The following is a 19044-nucleotide window of genomic DNA, read 5'->3' on the forward strand; positions in this document are numbered from 1 at the left end:
ATTTATGTTTTATTAGAACTAACGAAAATTTAGCAACTTAAAGTAATTACAAAAAACTTACTTTGGAGTGAAAGAAGTCTCTAGTAGGAAAGTACAAAGTTTTTATAGAAAAATTGTCTACTTTGTGGAGAACATTTCTAAAAAAATGCGTTCCACTTAAGAAGAGTATGGACAATTTCTCCCTTCTGAGGAATACGTTTTTATATATAGATGATGTCCACTTTGAGGACAACTTTTGTATAGAAAAGAACTCCACTGAGAGGACAATTTTTCTATAGAAATGTTATCTAAATTGAAAAAACCTTTGAGAACTACTTTTGTGTAGAAATGTAGTCCACTTTGGGCACAACTTTTCTATAAAAAAGTAGTAGTTTGAGAGCAACTTTTCTATAGGAAAATAATCTACTATGGAAAATTAATTCACTTAAAAAACAAATTTTCTATAGAAAATATTCCACTTTGAGAAAAAACTTTTCCATAGAAATGTAATCCACTTCTATGGCAGCTTTTCAATTAGGAAAATTAGGTCACATTGAGTACAGCTTTTCTATAGAAAATAGTCCACTTTGAGAATATTTTTTCTATAGAAAAGTGATCCATTATGATTCAACTTTTTTGTAGAAAATTAGTCTACTTTGAGTATAACGTTTCTATAGAAAAGTACTCTACTGAGAGGACAACTTTCAGTAGAGTACTTTTAAGAACATTTCTATAAAAAAGTAGTTTACTTTGAGGAAAACCTTTCTATAGAAAGTGGTCTATCTTGAAATGAACGTTTCTATCGAAAAGTTATCTACTTTTAGAAGAACTTTTCTATAGCAAAGAAGTTCACTTTGAGGACAACCTTTCTCTAGAAAGTACTCTGCATTGAGAAGAACTTTTTTATAGAACTTTGAGGATAAAATTTCTATCGAAAAGATGTTTTATTTTAGATGAACATTTCTTTATAAAATCGTCAACTTTTACATTCTTTTTTATTTTTGATAAAAAATTTCATGGAGAAAAGTTTTTCAAATTAAGTTTTCCTTTTTAAAGAGAAGTTTTATATGGGGATTTATTTAGTATTTTCTATATAAAGGTATTTCAATTTGATGGGATTTTAAAAACTCTTCTATTGAAAATTTGTTATCCTTTAAAAGAAAGTCTATTAAAAAGTTGTTCACTTTGAAAATAAGTTTTATATTAAAAAGTTGTTCACATTGATGAGAACTTTTTCTCTTATAGGAGAGTATTATGATTTAGTTAGAAAACAAATGTTCTATAAGTTTTTAACGCTTTTAAAAAATTCAATTCAATAATAAATGATCTAAATTCTTTGAATAACATTTATTGACTGATCGACTGATCTCACAAAAACAATTATTTTCTTAACTTAAGTACACAACAAATTAAGTATCACACCCCTAACTTCAACTCAAGCTAATCTCATGTGTTAAAAACCACCAAGATCCACTTTATTACTTTCGCATGTCAAAATTCAATTACAATTTTTCTAGAAACTAAAAAAAAAAATAAATTTAAACTTTACCGCTAAATAACAAATAAAAAACACTTTTCACCACAAAAGGAAGAAAAAATGATACAGTATGATAATATCTTTATGCCACACAGTAACTTAATGGAAAAACTTATTTAGCACTTTTAAGTGTTACTTTAAACTCTATCTACAATTAATCACATTTTCCAAGCCATATTTTTTATGGCGCTTAAAGAGCCCCAAATTCACCATAAAATTTCATTAAAAACTCACTAAAAAGATAATCTTTCTAAAGCAAACACTATGACTGGCGGTGGCTGGTTGGCCAAGATGAGTTGAGTTTGTAGAGAAAAAAAATCCCAAAAATCAATTTTCTTTAACACATCATACCTATAAAAGAGCGCAAACCAAAGAATGAAAAAAAAATTGTAAAATCTTGATAAATAAATGCTATAAATTAGTTAAAAACCTCAATAAGGTTTAACGGACAAATAAAACACTTTTTTTCCTTTAAAAGAAAAAAACTCATTATAGAGAAAAAAATTTTATATAAATTTAAAGAACTTGAATGTATCGATGATTTTAAGCAACTGATAAGATTATGAAGTTTAATAACTCCCCCTAAAAAAAAAAAAAGTTTTAAATTTCTTATTTGGAAAAAAGTTTAAAATTTACTTTTGCTTTACACAAGTGTTTATTTATTTTTTTGAATTTTTATAATTTTTTTTTTTCAATTTTCTCTAAGTGATCATGTGAGTAGTTCTCAGATGACTCCTCTTGAAGTAAAGTGAATTTATTGTTGTTTTTTTTTGTTATTGTTGTCTGGTGAGAAAAATTGTGTTTTTATAAAAAAAATATTTTTATTGCATAAACTTTTTTTACTTCGTATAAACTAATGATAGTAACTGTTAGCTGTAGTTTTTTTCTTCTTTATAGAAAATTGGTTAATTGTTTATGGCCGATAATGCGGTACATTAAACTTATGTTTGAGAGTAAAAAAAAAAACACTTCTGCTATAAACTTTGTAATAAATAAAAGTTTTTCTTTCTTTTGTTATTCTGGTTTGGGTTTTGTTGTACTTTTTTTGTCGGGTTTATTGTGTTTTTTTCTCTTAAAGGAAGAACGAACCTGTAAGAAAATGAGGTCAATGTGATTATGATCTCATGTGTGTGGTGTAAGAAGGAAAATACTGAAAAATATTATAGAAAAAAATATTAAATAAATAACTTAAATTGAGGATGGCGTTAAATAAACAATGATACCGTGATTAAGTATTATCGCTTAAATAAAATTGAAAACAATTTTTTCCTTAAATAAAAGAGAAATTTTTATTTGAACTTGTCAACCGGCAACAAAAGAGGCAAGTGTTTGTGGAAAATTTTGTGAGGATATGAGAAATTTTATAAAGATTAAGAAAAAACTGTCAGCACTTAATATTTTGTAAGTATAAGTAACTATTATAATAAGCACTTCCATGTAAGATAGATAAAAGTAAAATTAATAATTCCAAAATAAATAATATATGATTTTACATAGAATTGTTTGGTGATTTGTTAATAATATCTTTTATAATAAATACTTTATGCATTACTTATAAGTAGTTCGCTAAGGCATGACTTGTAATATTATATATAAGTAATAATTTGTTTATGTTAAGCTTTTTTAAAGAATTTTACTAAATTTTTTCATTATTTTTTTCTTTCAGGTTTGTTCTAATTTCTATAAATATTGAACAAGGTAAAAACTTTTTAGTAGATTAGTTTGAAAGGATGATGTATATACACCTAGGCCTCTATCGCCTAGGTGCGCTACTTAAGCAGTGTCTTAGGTGGTAATCGAACGCAACGCCTCCAGTCTAACAGACTAGAATACTAACAACAATAAGCTACCGGAGACCACTAGACGTTTAAGTTAGTTTTTTATGTCTTTCAGATAATATATGGAAAATGTTTTATATTTGCAATTAAAAGATTAAAAAAATTTATAATTAGAAAATTTCATTAAAACATAAAAACTTTCTTAAACAAAGATCTAAAAGTCCATTATAATTCCCTTTAATAATGAAAAAGAAAGAAATTAAAAAGTAGACAAAAAAATTTGAGGAATGAGAATTTTTCACCCAAAAAGATAAAAGAAAAAAGTAAGCATTGAAGGGAAATCCCTAATTTTCGTTATCTGAATACCTAAAATATTCCCCTGATGAAGCCCAATATGTCCAGTAAGTTGCTACCTGCTACATCTCCTAGCTCATGGTGAAATCCTGTGCCTAGCCATTTCAGACTCTGACACTACATTCCGGCACAGTGGCAGTCCTCACACAACCTACTACAATATTTATAATTTTACTTTCCAGTCCCAATATTATTCAGTTTTTGAATTTTTTCGAAGATTAGTCTACAGTAATATTATTACCGAGCTATGTTAAGCTCCATATCCGAGCATGTCTAGCTAATTCATCTGCGATATCTTTACACTGTACGTTACTGAGTATCGGTACACAACACGGTCTTACTGGTTAAAATCTAACTAACCCGTTCAGGTTTCTTTTACAGTTATTTACCATGCCAGAATGTTACGTTTTACATGCCATTAAAGCATTGCAAAGCTGCCTGACTAGTAATGTGTGTCTTATTTATGTCCACGGATTTGCATATTGACAAGATCTCTGCCTAAAAAGACTCTTATCAGACATATTCCTTAAATCAGGTCCTCGAATTAAATCCCCTCATCGTTACTAGGATTCATTATTGAAGATGTCACTCCTAAGTCCATGTTCGTAACCAAACCCTACGCGTATCCCTCAATTCTTGTTAGACCTAATACATGAAAATTGTTTTAATAGAAAATTTAGAAAATATTTTATTTTAAATTTATTTAAGCAATTTAACAAACAATTAAAAAATTTAGTAAAAATCTAATTTGAACAAAGTGCAAAGAAGCGTAGATCTTGAGTTTGTGTCTCAAATGAAGCCCGATCATTACGAAAATCAATGGAATTATCTAAACTTATATTAAAATAAGTATTGCGATTTTTGTAGAGATACGAGAACACTTTACACTTGGTGGGGTCTGGCTGATTTAAACCATCTCAGTAAAATATTTTCAAATTTTGGTAATGAGTATTGTAGGTAATGTACTTATTTCATACATTACTTGGTAATAAGTTGTCGTTATCAATAACATAAATTATGTTTTTTTTTTTTTTTTTTTAACAGAATTTGTAGTCAATTGTCTATAGCGTTTATCTAATAAGGAATTAGTGAGTGTTTCTAACCGTAGTCGATTTTGGAAGTTCTTTCAAAAAAATGTTGACATTTACATTTGTTTGGAAACAATTCCAATGGGACATTGAGTAAAAGAATAGATTAGAAAACATAAAAAATAACTATAAAACCAGTTTTAAATCTGGAAAAGTTGTGTAAGCAGATTTGTGACCAGTTATTTTTTGGTCATCGTCGAACAAAAATAAGTAGTTATTCACCCAAAAAGTAACTACTTACACTTTTCTCCAATATTACTTACCGGGTAAGTAAAGATTTTGCTGGGATTTTCAATAAATGCATGAGGTTTTCAGTGACACCGGATAGGACCAATATTTTTGGGTATTACAAACATCATCACAATTATAGTGGTGTTGGCTATAATGAAAGGCCGTTTGATCTTATTAAAATATAACTAAAAGCACTGTTACTAAGAAATCTAAAAAAATATCTGTACTTTATCTAGTGTTAGTGTTTTGATATTAAATTTTTTTGACACTTTAAATAAATACAAATACTGACAATAGCAACAAATTTTTTTAACAAATTAGATACACAATCAACGCATGTTATGACCACTGTGTTGCATAAAATTGTCACTAACAAGTGCAAGTGTGGGCAGCAAGATATAAATTTATTAACAAAAAAATGCATTTTAAAGTTTAAGTAAAACTGTTTAAAAATTCAGAAAAAAATGCAAATTGCGTCTAAATGAGAGCAACCCACTGAGTTGAATGTGCACAAAAGTGAGACTTATTGAGGAAAAATTATTTTCTTTTCAAAAACCATTTATGTTTTGAAATAACAAACGTGTTTAAATACAAATTGTTAAGTGTTATAAGTAGTTTTTTTTCAAAACTGCAAGTCTTTCCTCTTGATGGATTTGTGTTGGTGTTTTTACCAATTTATATTTTCTTTATTTTCTTTTTCTAACAATGACTTTAGGTTGGGTCATCTTTAGGTTGCAATCTTTGTTCTTAATTTTAGTTTTCTTTTCATATTAGTTAACCTCTTTCAATATTAAGTTACAGTATTTCTTTATGCTTTTACTAATAGAAAACTATTCGTTATGGCAGATGATTATTAAAAAATGGCTTTAGGATATTTTTTAGTTGTTTTTTGTTCTATGATTTTGAAAGTTAAAAAAAAACATAAAATTTTGAATTTAAACATAATGCTAGTTTGATGGATAAGCAGACTTTAAAAACATTGGCAAAACTGTTTAAAAACAAATGATTTGAAAAATATTCATTATTTGTTTTAAGTATTTAAGATTTCCTTAAATTGGGACATACTTTTAATAAATTAAAATATTATAAAGGATTTTTCTTGAAATTAAAATATTATTGAAAATTTCTTACAATTTGGGAAATTTATTGAAAATGTCTTCAAAACCGGAAATTCATTAAACACACTTTTAAATACAAAATTTATTTAAAAATATCTTTTAAATAGAAAATTAATTCAGAATTATTCAATAAAATCTCAAGGTACTGACTAAACTATAGTTCTAAATATACGTCAGGCTAGTCTAGTCTATGTCAGATTTAGTCTATACTGTAGACTTTATTCTGCGAAATTCTATGGACTTTAGTCAGACCACGTAGTAGACTATAGTCTAGTCCATACTAAACTATGGTCCAGACTATATTCCCGACTTTAGTTTAGACTATAGTCTATATATGGTCTAGTCCATAGTATTTTCTCTAGTCTAGTCTATAGTCTTGTTTATAGTCTAGTCCATAGTATTGTCTATACTCTAGTCTATATTATAGTCTATAATCTAGCCTATAGTCGAGTCAATAGCCGAGTCTATAGTCGAGTCTATAGTCTAGTCTATAATCTAGTCTATAATCTAGTCTATAGTCTAGTCTATAGTCTAGTCTATAGTCTAGTCTATAGTCTAGTCTATAGTCTAGTCTATAGTCTATAGTCTAGTCTATAGTCTAGTCTATAGTCTAGTTTATAGTCTAGTCTATAGTCTAGTCTATAGTCTAGTCTATAGCCTAGTCTATTGTCTAGTCTATAGTGTAGTCTATAGTCTAGTCTATAGTCTAGTCTATAGTCTAGTCTATAGTCTAGTTTATAGTCTAGTCTATAGTCTAGTTTATAGTCTAGTTTATAGTCTAGTCTATAGTCTAGTTTATAGTCTAGTCTATAGTCTAGTCTATTGTCTAGTCTACCTATTACCTATTAACTACTTTTCAATGACTAATAAATATCGTACTGAATGCATAGAAGTACTTTAATAACGTCTTATTAATAATGTGTTATATAAATGCTTTCTAATTCATTAATCAGCTCATGATGAAGACATGGAAGCTGCATACTTTTCAAATTATATATAATTTGAAACTTGAATTATTTGAATAAATAGGAAATGTATAGCGAAAATTAAAAAAATTTACAATTAAGCCAATACTCACTCTATTTAAAAGAAATCTTAAAAATGTTTTTAAGAAAAAAAAACTTGTTTAGCAAAAATAATGTTCTTTAATCACACGTTCCAGTTTTCTTTGCAATATTTATTTTTTAATAAAGAAAACCAAAACTAAGAAAAAAACAAAGTTATAATATGATTAGGTCTACCAATAAAGTTCATAATGCAAAAAAAGTAGCTAAAATAAAAAAACTGTAACCACCTAATAAATTCAGACTGAGAAAGAAAGATGGAAAAAAATTAAAAAAAGAAACTTTCTTTGGGCACGATTTTGGTGCTGTATCTACTGCTGTTTGCTAATATTTTCACATAGATTTTTTTTAATTCTGCAATATAGCCAAAAGATATGAGTTGTTTTAGTTATTTCTTTATTTAACTAAAAGAAAAAATAATAAAGAATTATATTAATGTACTTATAAACAACACCATAATAAAAACTTTTTGCAAGATTTTTATTCTTAGGAGTCTGGCTTAATTTTTGTTTTTGTGTGTGTGTTTGTGTGTTTTTTTCCAGAGTCAAGTGTTGAACTTGTAAACTTGATTACATGAAATTGGCTTGAAAAATTTTATGTTAGCATGTCGTCACACAGTTTTTCGTTGATTTTTTATAATTTTTTTTTCATACTTAACAAAAAATAAATATAAATAAACTTTACTCTTTTTCCACTGTTTGAAGCAAAAACTTGCAGAACAAAATGTTGAATTTTAAACAGCTTCTTAAGATGCTATGCCACATCAAAATTACCTGAGTAAAAAGCATTATGAGCAACCAGCCAGTGTTGGCCATTATCATTAGCATTTTAACAACAGCTGTTGGAATTTTTGTGCTTGAAGACTGGAAAGAAACAGTCATCAATTAGAAGCTGCAAGTGTTGCTGCAGCATCAATGTGGTCAAGAATTGAAATAGATATTTTAAGGCTATGCGTTTTTTTTTTCTCAACTGCATAGAGGTTTTCAGTTTTTGAATGCTTTCTATAAATATACAATTTATCGCAAACTGTCAGCCTAATGTACAATTTACGAAAAATTCTTTAAAAAGAAAAATTTATTAAAAATTATTTAAAATAAGAGAAAAAATTATCCAAAATTATTTTGAAATCTCTTTATGGACAGAGTATGTAGCATAGTGCCATAGCTTGATTTCTCTACGAGAAAAGCCTTAGACATTCTTTCTTCCAAAATGCCTATAAAAACGAAGCCGATTACTAGACTTGTTCTAAACACAAACACATGACGTGCTTTATCACATCCCGGAAATAGAACCTGTCAGACATTGGTCATAGACTGCAAACCCCTGAGGGAATCATTTCTTACACGAATGAATTAAACTCGGAGACAAAACGGGTTTAGGGCTCTAGATCTAAAATTCACAACATTGCTTTCCCTATGGAAGTCCGTGTTATTACAGAATGTGTAAAATCGTTTGCAATGGATAAGAAATTCATGATCGATAATCGGAATTCGCTCAAAAAGAAGAGAGCTTGATTAAGTTAATCCAACGAACACCAAACATTTTGAAATGAGCGAAATGAACATGGGCGAAAGAATACTAAACGCACAATTGGAGTAATAGATATGAAGTTCAGAAGTTATAGGTCCGAGATTATAATGATGGTACGTTTCCATGTGAACATAATAGATTAACGGGCATAACTATACAATAATGAAGGAACAAAATTTGAAAGAACACAGAGTTTTCGAAGAGAATAGAGGAACTCTAGAGTACTTTCTATATTATTGCCAGGCGTTAGTCGAAATTAGATGAAATGGGTTCAAGAACTTGAAATTCTACACATTGGGCATTAATTTCGCTATCGATATATAGTTCTCTTTCAACAAAATTTCCCATAAAATGGGGATCCCAAATCTTGCAACCAAACCTAATTACTTGCTAAATCAGTTCCATTTCGTAAACGCCGATTGTAGCTCTCACTTAGCTCAACGATGTATATAGTTTTAGTATGTATTTTACTTTAAACGAATACAGCTTCTCTTTAATATGTTTTCTGATGTCTATCTTTCTTCTTTTTGCAACAAAAGTTGTGGTATACATTTTTTTGTCGATTTTGATTTAATTTCGATTAAACAACTTGTGAATGTGTGTGGCAAATATTAACATTTTTATTTTTATTTTATTTATTAAAAATGCATAAATTCATAGCATTTATGTTCTATAAAGAATATATATAAAAAAGAAATAAAATGTTGCAACTAAAAGTTTTATATATGCCACATGAATTAATGTGCTACAAATGGCCATTGAGAGCAAAAGGCAGGAGATTCAACTACAAGAAGAACAACAACAAAAAGACAATGTTTATTAAACATTAATCTAATAATGTAAATTTCCGCCACAAGTTATTCTCTTTTTTTCCTGTATTTTGCTTATGTTGCTGCAACATACTACAGCACATATCGAACATAAAATGTGGGTTTAAAAATTCACCAGCATCAGTTTCGGCCATGTTTTCATCAACATACATGTGCAACAACATCCCCATTAGGTTTTTTTTTTTCGTCAGATGTTGTTGTTTTAGTTGCCACACAGAACAGATACTCTCAACATCATCAGTTTACACAGTGGCATTCATATGTAATATTTTGTCTGCTTTTAGTTTTTTTCTCAATGTTAATGTTTTATGTCCTTTGCAAAGTTTTTTTGCGGTTCTCAGAAAATGTTGTAGTTGTTGTTATTTTTATACCTCTATGATAAGCAAACTGTGGCAGAGTGGCTAAAAGAAAATATTAAATTTAACCTAGTTTTTCATTTGTTTTGAAAGTTTTTTTTAGTTCATCTTGCTTTTAATATCTATGTTGTCCTCTTCTACATAGATGTGGTTCCCATATCGTCTTGGATTTTTTTTCTCTTTTTTTGTGAAAAATGTGTCACATGTTGTTGTCATTTATAATTCATATCAAGGATTTTTATGTGGCATAAAATCATGGAATACTAATGTGGTCAAATCGTCTGACACATAAACTAAAAGTTTAGGAAAATAAACTAAATTAAACAAAACTAGTAAGATGGTTGCAACATGATTTTGTTGCTTTGAGAGAAAAAAATAAAAAAAAACTGATTAAAAAGCCAAGTGTCATACTTTCATTTTGTTTAAAATTTTGAAATTAATGAGAAGAGAAACAAATTTAAATAAAATATCAGATATTCTAACAATGTTTAAAATGATTTAGGAAATTGTGAATAAAAACTAAAAACTGTTAGTTAAATGGTTCGAATGAAGCGAGATCGCTAAAGCTTACAAGATTGATTAGGCTCTTAAAGCGAAGTTGTTTGGCTCACGAAACTTTGTAATATACACTATTGGTTTATAAAACTATTTTCACAGAATGGGCTTACCACGCTAGCATATAGATTTCGACAACGAATTGTTACAGGTGTGACAACGTTGTGCTGTCCGACAAAATTGTGTTGTCTGACAACATGGTGTTGTCGTACGTATGCATAAATTTTGCAAGTAACTCTTCAATAACAGGCGTTGTTATTGAAGAGTAAAAAACAATTTGGTGTCAATTTGACACTAAGCGTGTATAGTTTGAAAACGTATTTTTCCCTTTATGTATAAGAAGCGAGATCCGTAAAGAATACAAGATTGATTTGGCTCTTAAAGCGAAGTTGTTTGTAGACACTCTTGGTTTATAAAACTATTTCCAAAGAATGGGCTTACCACACTAGCGCTTTGATTTTGACAACGAATTGTTACAGGTTTGACAACGATGTGTTGTCTAACAAAGTTTTGTTGTCTGACAACATGGTGTTATCGTACGTATGCATACATTTTGAAAGTAACTCTTCAATAACATACGTTGTTATTGGAGAGTTAAAAACAAGCATGGACATCTGCATTGAAAATCCAGAATCGGAAATGATTATAATACTTGCTTCCTGTCAGAAGTGCCTACAATAGCGAGATGAGTGTACTGGACAGAAATTAACATATTTGCCGACTTAATATCTTATGGACAAAATTTGTATCGTGTGCATACCTTTTATATAACGAGAAGGAAAAACCATAAGATTCCTCAGAACTGGTATTACATAACATAGAACTGGTAATGTATTACCCCTTTGAGGCAACCCACACGATTACGGGTACAACTATAAAAACTGAATAAACGAATTTAAAAAAAAATATAAAGGAAGGGAAAGCGAGTCTATCATTTGACGAACGTATTTTGAAAATTTAAAGCAGGGGGTTTGAGGTTAGGACAGTAAAGCTCTCATTGTCAGATTTGCGTAGAAGTTAGATCCAAATTTTAAAAAATTCGAAGAAACCATGTCCAGGAAACATAATTTATGAATATCAGACGAAATAATTACTTATGTCAACTAAACATTATTCTTATAGAGAATACCCTGTGTTCTTTGCTGCCCTAAAAACAAAATTAATAAAAACTCACTTTGAAGATTATAATAGTCTACCTAATCCAGGCGAGGATCCAGCTCAAGAGTTTGGAGTGGAAATTTTACTTTTTTACTTATATCAATTTCATTCCTCATTTTTACATTTTGTATGAAAAATTTTTGGTTTTGGGGGGGAAATTCTCCTCTTGGATCCGCGCCTGCCCAAATCGCTACCTATATAAATGTCCGCCTATATATTACCCAAACGTTTACATGGAAGCTAAAATTCTTAGTGCAAAATTTGATGATTTTAGCAGTAATAGTTTCTAAGACAATTATTTTTTTATTTAATTCATATGGGGGTGCCACGCCTTTCGCGGCTAGTCAACTAATTTACTGCCTCAATATTCACTTCGATGTCAAAGTCGTTTCTGCAAAATTTGAGGATTTTAACTCCAATTGTTTCTAGATCTAATAATTTTTGTATTTATTTTATATGCAGGGCGCCACGCCTACTTTTGTAAGTTAACACATTTTATTCAAATTTCTACTGGTTTAACAGATATTTGAATTTTTGGTATTTAAGCCATATGGTAGGTTCCATGATTCTATCAAACAAATGTTAATACAGATGTCAATGTTGTTTGTGCAAAATTTGACAATTCTAGCTATAATGGTTTTCCAGATATAGACATTTTTCATAGAAGAGGTATCACTTCCCCCTGTTCCTTGTACCGATACATAAACGGTGCAATGGGAATTGTAGCTGTAATGGAAAAGAATTTTTGTGTTTAATTCATGTTTGAGGTATCACTCTCCTTTTTCAGGTGGGAAATTCTGGCTTAATAGGATATATTCTCCACTTACAGAAAATATTTGATAAATATTGCTTTATAGAAATTTTCAAAAAATTATATAGTTTTATAAATTTTTTCGATAAATTTAATATACATTTTAAATATTTTTCACTTTTAAATCTTTTGATATAATATTTTTAAATTTGACATAAACTCCAACCTAATTAAAAATAATGACAAACATTTATCATAATCACTTTCTTTATTAAGCTTTTATTAAAACAAACAACAAAGACATCTTTCAAAATATTTTGAAGAGGAAAAAAATATTTAAATAAATAAAACATATCTTCAGCATAAATTTAAAAGCACGTTCTTAAAGATTTCAAAAAATTTTTTATTAATTTTTATTTTAAACATTAATTTCATTACAGAAAACAACTTTCTCTGACTCTATGGACAATAAAGAAGCAAAAGGAAACTATTGGTAAGTTGAGTTATATCTTTGAGTATTAATATAAAATTTTGCAAAATGAAATGAAAAAGTCAAAATAAATTTGCAAATCTAATGGCTTGTATTAGCATAAAGCCAAGAGGGTGTAGTTTGGTGGTTAAACTTTAAACTTAATTTCAAAGAAATATAAATAGAAACAAAAAGAAGGTCATTGGGTTTATCTGAAGAGAATTGAATTTAAAAATTTTAACTGAATATTAACATAATCTTTAGATAGGAGATAAACGAGCTTTATTAAGCTAGACAGACTGTTAGAGTAAAATTTTGTTATAAAAGTTTGAATGAATGAAATTTAAACACGTGCGAACTTTTTTTTAGTATTTTTATAATTTTTGTCTTGTTTAGGGAAAAAAATGTTTTATTAATTAATAAAACGTGAGGAAATAAGAATGTTGAAAAAAATTTGTTGTTGTTCTACAGTTGTTATTCCTATTTTTGTAGTTGCTATATTTGAAATTACCTGAAAAGAGATTAGATTACCCGATAACTTTAAGTACGAATAGTGATGTGATTTTACTTGTTTTTGTATTTTTATTTTAATTAAACTGATAAGCTAAAAGAGTCTAGAAACTATATTTTTTTAAATAAATCATTGTTTTGTAGAAGACAGATTTATAAAAGGATTAATTTTTATTTCAAAAATATTATATTTAAATATGGAGTTGAGAGAGGTTAACTTACATAGAAAATAACTGAAAATGTGTTTTAATTACACCGGCCGACAAATTTTTATCGCAGAGAAAATGGGTTATTTTCCAAAGGATTGAGCACCATCAAATTCGAATATAACTCAGAATTGCTCTAACACATTTAAGTTTTAAGATATTGTGTCAAAAATCAGTCAACTTTAAAATAAAGGCTTAATATCGGACATATTCTCTTTCTGTTATTTGTCACAGAAAGATGACATAACGTCACAAAAATGGCTTTTTTCAAACATCAGAACACGATCTCAAATACCGGATGTGATGGCGAAAATCTGCTGATTCAGCAGGGTGAATCCTTTAAAACGTCAAACTTGATCTCAGGATTTCGATAATTTTCAAAATTTGTCGGCCTGTGTTACCAAATTAATTATAGCAAGCAAGTTTAGCAACAAAATAATGATTCTATCACGAAATTTTTAACGTTTTTTACAATTACAAAATAATCAAAACAATTCACATTAAATTTTTAATAAAATAAAACATCAATTTTAAAGATAATGATAATAGGCAGCTCAGTTAAACATTTATTAAAAATCAATTAAGTCGATGATTGAAATAATGAAGGAAGCAATTGAAAAACTTAAAAGTTTGGTTGGTTGGTTATCGTGATAGACGCGAACAGTCAAGTAGAGTTGAAAGGACTTTGTTTTGATAGAACTACTCCACTCGTCAGATGTAATATTGTATGATATAAGATCCAGCCTGTAAGAAATCTAAATATGTCATTAATTTTATACCCTGATATCTCGCTATAAAGTAACTTCGAAGAAAACTGTTTCTCTTAGCGGCTAAAGCAGGGCATTCCTGCGGCGAATTTGGAATCAAATAAAAACAAGTATGAATGTATAGTCGGGCGTAACCGACCATATGATACCCTACACCAGTCAGTATGTATGTTAAAATGGGGATTATTTAAAAAAATAAAGCATTTGGTTTGTTTTTTTAACTTTATTTCGGAACATTTTTACTTTTTTTTTTGGCAAAAAAAGAGATTTTTTTTAAGAGGGCTTAAGAGGAGTAGGGCAAAATATGGCCCTATCCTTAAAAATGTTGGTAGGATCAGTTAAGTCTTCTTCAATATTATGTATGTAGAATTTAAAAGTGTTATTAGTGTTTGTAAGTGAATTTTGACCTTTAAGTCATTTTCTGAAGGGGATTTTGTATGAAGGGTCAAATGAAGCCCGATCATTACAAAAATCGGTAGTGTCATTTAAAGTTTTATAAAACTAAGTTTTGTCGACTTTTGTTGACATAATAGATCATTTAAATTAATTGTAAGCAAAAAGGCCCTATTTCGGGGGTACGGTTGTATGGGGGCTAGTCAAAATAATGGACCGATGTTAACCATTTTCAATACGCTTCGTCCTTGGGCCAAAAGAAGCATGTGTGCCAAATTTCATCCAATTATCTTGAAAATTGCGGCCTGTACCTTGCGCACAAGGTTTACATGGACAGCCAGACGGACGGACGGACGGACGGACGGGCATAGCTTAATCGACTCAGAAAATGATTCTAAGCCGATTGGTATACTTTAAGGTGGGTATACGACGAATATTTTTGTATGTTACAAACATCAGCACAAACCCAATATACCCTCCCCACTAAAGTGGTGTAGGGTATAACAATATACCCACCCCACTAAAGTGGTGTAGGGTATAATGACATCCCTCCTATGACAAGCCTGTGTTAATATCAATCACTTTTTCAGATCATTTTCAGTACTTCCATGGAGTAAATTCTACTTCCTTTTGGCTTCTTTAGAAGTTCTTTTTTTGCTGGGTAATACTACAGTTTCACTTCCTAATAACTTCAAAAAAAGGACATACAAATTACTTCCTGAGAATGACTTCAGATGAAGCGAATTTTGAATCAAATATAAAGGGCATCCCTCCTATGAGAAGCATGTGTTAAAATCATTACTTCTTCAGGTCTTTTTCAGTACTTTAAAGTAGTAAATTTCACTTTTTTGCTGGTTAGTGTATATAAAAACAATTAAAGAAAATAATTGATTCAATTAAAAATGTCATCCAATTTGTAAATTTATATTCAAAACCATGAGAAAAGTAAAACAAATACAAAATTGTTTAAGTAAAAATTAAAAAAACAAGAAAAATAAGTTAATTGAAAAACTAACAACATTTTTTTCTGTGCAAATTCGTAATTTTCACAATGTCTAGGTATTCTTTAGCTTAAAGACATATTGACAGTTCTCATACAAAAATAGTCTTAACTGGAAGAATAACTACCAGTTAAGGATAACTGAAGGTGGTGAAAATGGGAGTATATCCTTCTAATTAAACTAATAATTAATCTTGTAAAGAAATTTTCCCTTTAAGTTGCTGGCTAAACATCGTTAAGGAAATGAATCGTTTTTTATTCAAAGTTGCTATTTAGTTTATGAAACAAAAAAAATGCAATCTTTTTTTTTAAAGAAGAACAACAAAAAATCCATAAATTTTTGTATTCACCTGCTTTTGTAGACAAGTTTTTGTTGTTGATGTTACGACAAACAGCAACAATAAGTTCAAAAACTTGTACTAAACTTGTACTTGATGTGTTTGATGAAGGCAATGTATGTTGCCAATGATTGTTAACAGATTTTTTTTGCTCTGCAAACAGCATTATCTCCCTCTTATTTCCCCTGCAACAATCACGTTTTGTTTATGTTTAAAGAAAATACATGTGTGTTCGCTTAATAACAATAAGGATATGCACTTAATGATGAAATTTAAGAATAAATATTTATAAATTTTAAATTTTTGGAAATTGATTTTTTTTTCTTAATTTTAACTTTGTTGTAATATTTGGTTTATTAAGTGAATACCGTTAATGTTCTTTAGTGTTTTATTTTACACCTTGATTTTTTTAAATTTTTTGTAACCGGCATTTTCTTTCAATATTTCAAATAAATTATTTTTATTTTTTTTTCTATTTATTAATGTCTTCCTTTGAAATTGTAGCAAATTGCAATAAATATAAATCGTTTGAATGAAGTTTGTAAGTGTGGCAGACAAATTGAGATTAAAAATGTTATATGCTATATACTCGTGTTCCTAATTATTTATAGTTTTTTTTTTTTTGTGTAAAACTTATTTATTTAAGGAAATGTTTTATTTTTTGTTTAAATCATTATAAGAGAAATGTAGACAGACTTTAAATCTATTTCCTTTAAGAAATAAGCTGTTTGCTTTAGGATTAAAAATGTAATCTAAACAAATTTCTAAAGATAAGAAAATGTTTAAGTAAAAAGTTTTCGATAAATTATTCAAGTTATAGAAAACAGTTTTTTTATTTTGTAAAGTTTGGATGCCGCTCCAAATCACTGCTTATTTTTTGAGGCCAATTCTAAATTAAGACAATTTGGAAATAAATCGTATCTCAGAGAATGTTTTCTGCATCAATCTATAAGGCATAAGAGCCAATATTTTTCAACAGATATTATAATGTGTGGCCGAGCGTTCTCAGAATAGAATTTCTTATCTTACAATGATGTCAGATTTGTTAATGTGATGCCAATATACTGACAAAGAACAGGTAAATTGCTGATTCAGACAATTGTAAGAAAACTTTACAATTTTATTACCAAACAAAATTGTCAGACAATAATTTAATCGGCCTACAGAAATTTTCAGTTCTTACTCTTGTCAGATTGTTCTATGTCAAAAGTTGCCAGATCCGTGATAAGACATTACTAGAATTGTTTGTGAAATGCATAAAATTCTCACATCTAAAAATAAAAATTGTTAGAATATTATCTTACATTTATATGACAATGGCATTGTAATGTCAGATGTCCGTCAATTCTATTGTTTTACAATATATTGACAATGCTTTTTCTGCCAAAGTTAAGACGGTGAGACATTTTCTGTCAAACTTGTATACATAGCAGATGTGTAAAAAAGGCACAGACAAAATTTGTCAAATAATAACTTTATCAGCCAACATTAATTTGCAGTACATACTCTTGTCAGATTATTCTATGACAAAAGTTAGACATTGCCTGAACTGTTTGTCAGGTGCATAAACTCACTCAGCTGGAAAAAAATTGTAAGAAAGTTATCTTACACATTACATTGTGTGTTTACACGATCGTCAGATCGTGTTTTGTTTTACAATGTATTGACAATGCTTTTTTTCGAAACTTTTCAAGACAAAAATTGTATGTTCATACGGTAAGAAATATTCTGACAATATTGTAAGATCTGTCAACTCCGTGTATATAGCATATATGGACAATTTGGAAAGTAAAATAAAAAACAACTCAAAAGATACACGGAGCGTGTGTTGTCAAGTTATAAACTTCATCGAAAGTTTCAAAGCCTTCAGTCACAGAAACAAGAATGACACTTTATATAAAATAGTTCTTTTAAATAAATGAGAGATAATATCTAGTGACAAGACCATATGTTAAAGTTGAAAAAAAACGATAACTCTCAGTTTCATAAGTTAAAAAGCTAACAATATTAACAACTCTCTTAAACCCTTTTAAAATATTTTCCAATTTAAATTTCTTTTCCAAATTCAACATATAATAACACACACAATTTTCTTTAATTTCAAATATTTTCCAAATTATAGATTTAGAAAATATAATAAAAAGAAATTTACTAAATTACAATTTTCTATATTTTACATGTCCACCTTCAAAGAAATATTTTTATAACATAAATATCTCTCACAAAGCTTAAAAAAATCATCGATCGACAAGGGGAGAGCAATACAAAGAATTTAAAGCATTTTAAAACGTTTAAATGCAATATATTTTAAAAAAGCTATATAATTACGAGCAATTGACTTGACCGCATCAATTTCAAGTGGGTATACAACACTAAAAAAAACATACATGTCCGATAAAAGACACCAAAACATGGTAAAAGAAAAATAAAAAGAATTTTCGTAAAAAAACGTACTCTATACAAAGGAAATGTAAAAAAGAGGACAACTGCAACATTAACGTGGACATATGGACACATTTATTTACAAAAAATAGAAGGAAAAAACTTTAAACGACATAAAAGTTCAAATTCATTGAAAGAATTACACGGCTAAATAGCCGTCGTCATGTCAGTTAAAATAGAAAATGCGAATTGAAATCTGTTTTTTTTTTTTCTTTTTTTTAGACTTCTTGCAACAGTTTTTTTGCTTCATTCCTTTTATTTATTTTAGGGGGCACATTTTGAATAAACAGTTCAATTGTTAACATTAGTGACACATTTCTTTTATTTTCATTGTGTGTTTTTTGTTCTATTCATTCTTGCAATTCGCAGCAAATTGATGATGACCAAAATGAAAATAAATCTTAAATTGAAGTATGAATGGCTGAACTGTTGCAAGTTGCTTTGGTCATTGTGTGTGTCTGAGAAATGCGTAAATTTTCTGTTAAAATTGTGTATTTTAAATTTTAGATTTTTTTTAAGAAAAATCTTGCTTTACAGGTTTTTAACTGCCAATATATAGTTTTTGTATATTGTTGCTGTTGATGCTGATG

At 28.7% G+C, this 19044-nt stretch overlaps 2 protein-coding genes across 4 annotated transcripts in view; one reads left to right on the top strand and one right to left on the bottom strand.

Moving 5' to 3' along the window:
* LOC111683416 (autophagy-related protein 16) overlaps positions 1-19044 on the bottom strand; it is a 203784-nt gene that overhangs the window by 74105 nt on the left and 110635 nt on the right. The gene's annotated exons all lie outside the window — the stretch shown is intronic.
* The window catches only part of LOC111683417, a 154409-nt gene that overhangs the window by 44115 nt on the left and 91250 nt on the right, over positions 1-19044 (top strand). Inside the window, exon 2 of the mRNA XM_046949852.1 lies at positions 12770-12822. The gene's annotated coding sequence lies outside the window, so the exon portion shown is untranslated. The remainder of the gene's footprint in view (positions 1-12769; positions 12823-19044) is intronic.

The sequence above is a fragment of the Lucilia cuprina genome, chromosome 4 (assembly GCF_022045245.1).
Source record: "Lucilia cuprina isolate Lc7/37 chromosome 4, ASM2204524v1, whole genome shotgun sequence".
In the NCBI taxonomy this organism is placed as follows: Eukaryota; Metazoa; Arthropoda; class Insecta; order Diptera; family Calliphoridae; genus Lucilia; species Lucilia cuprina.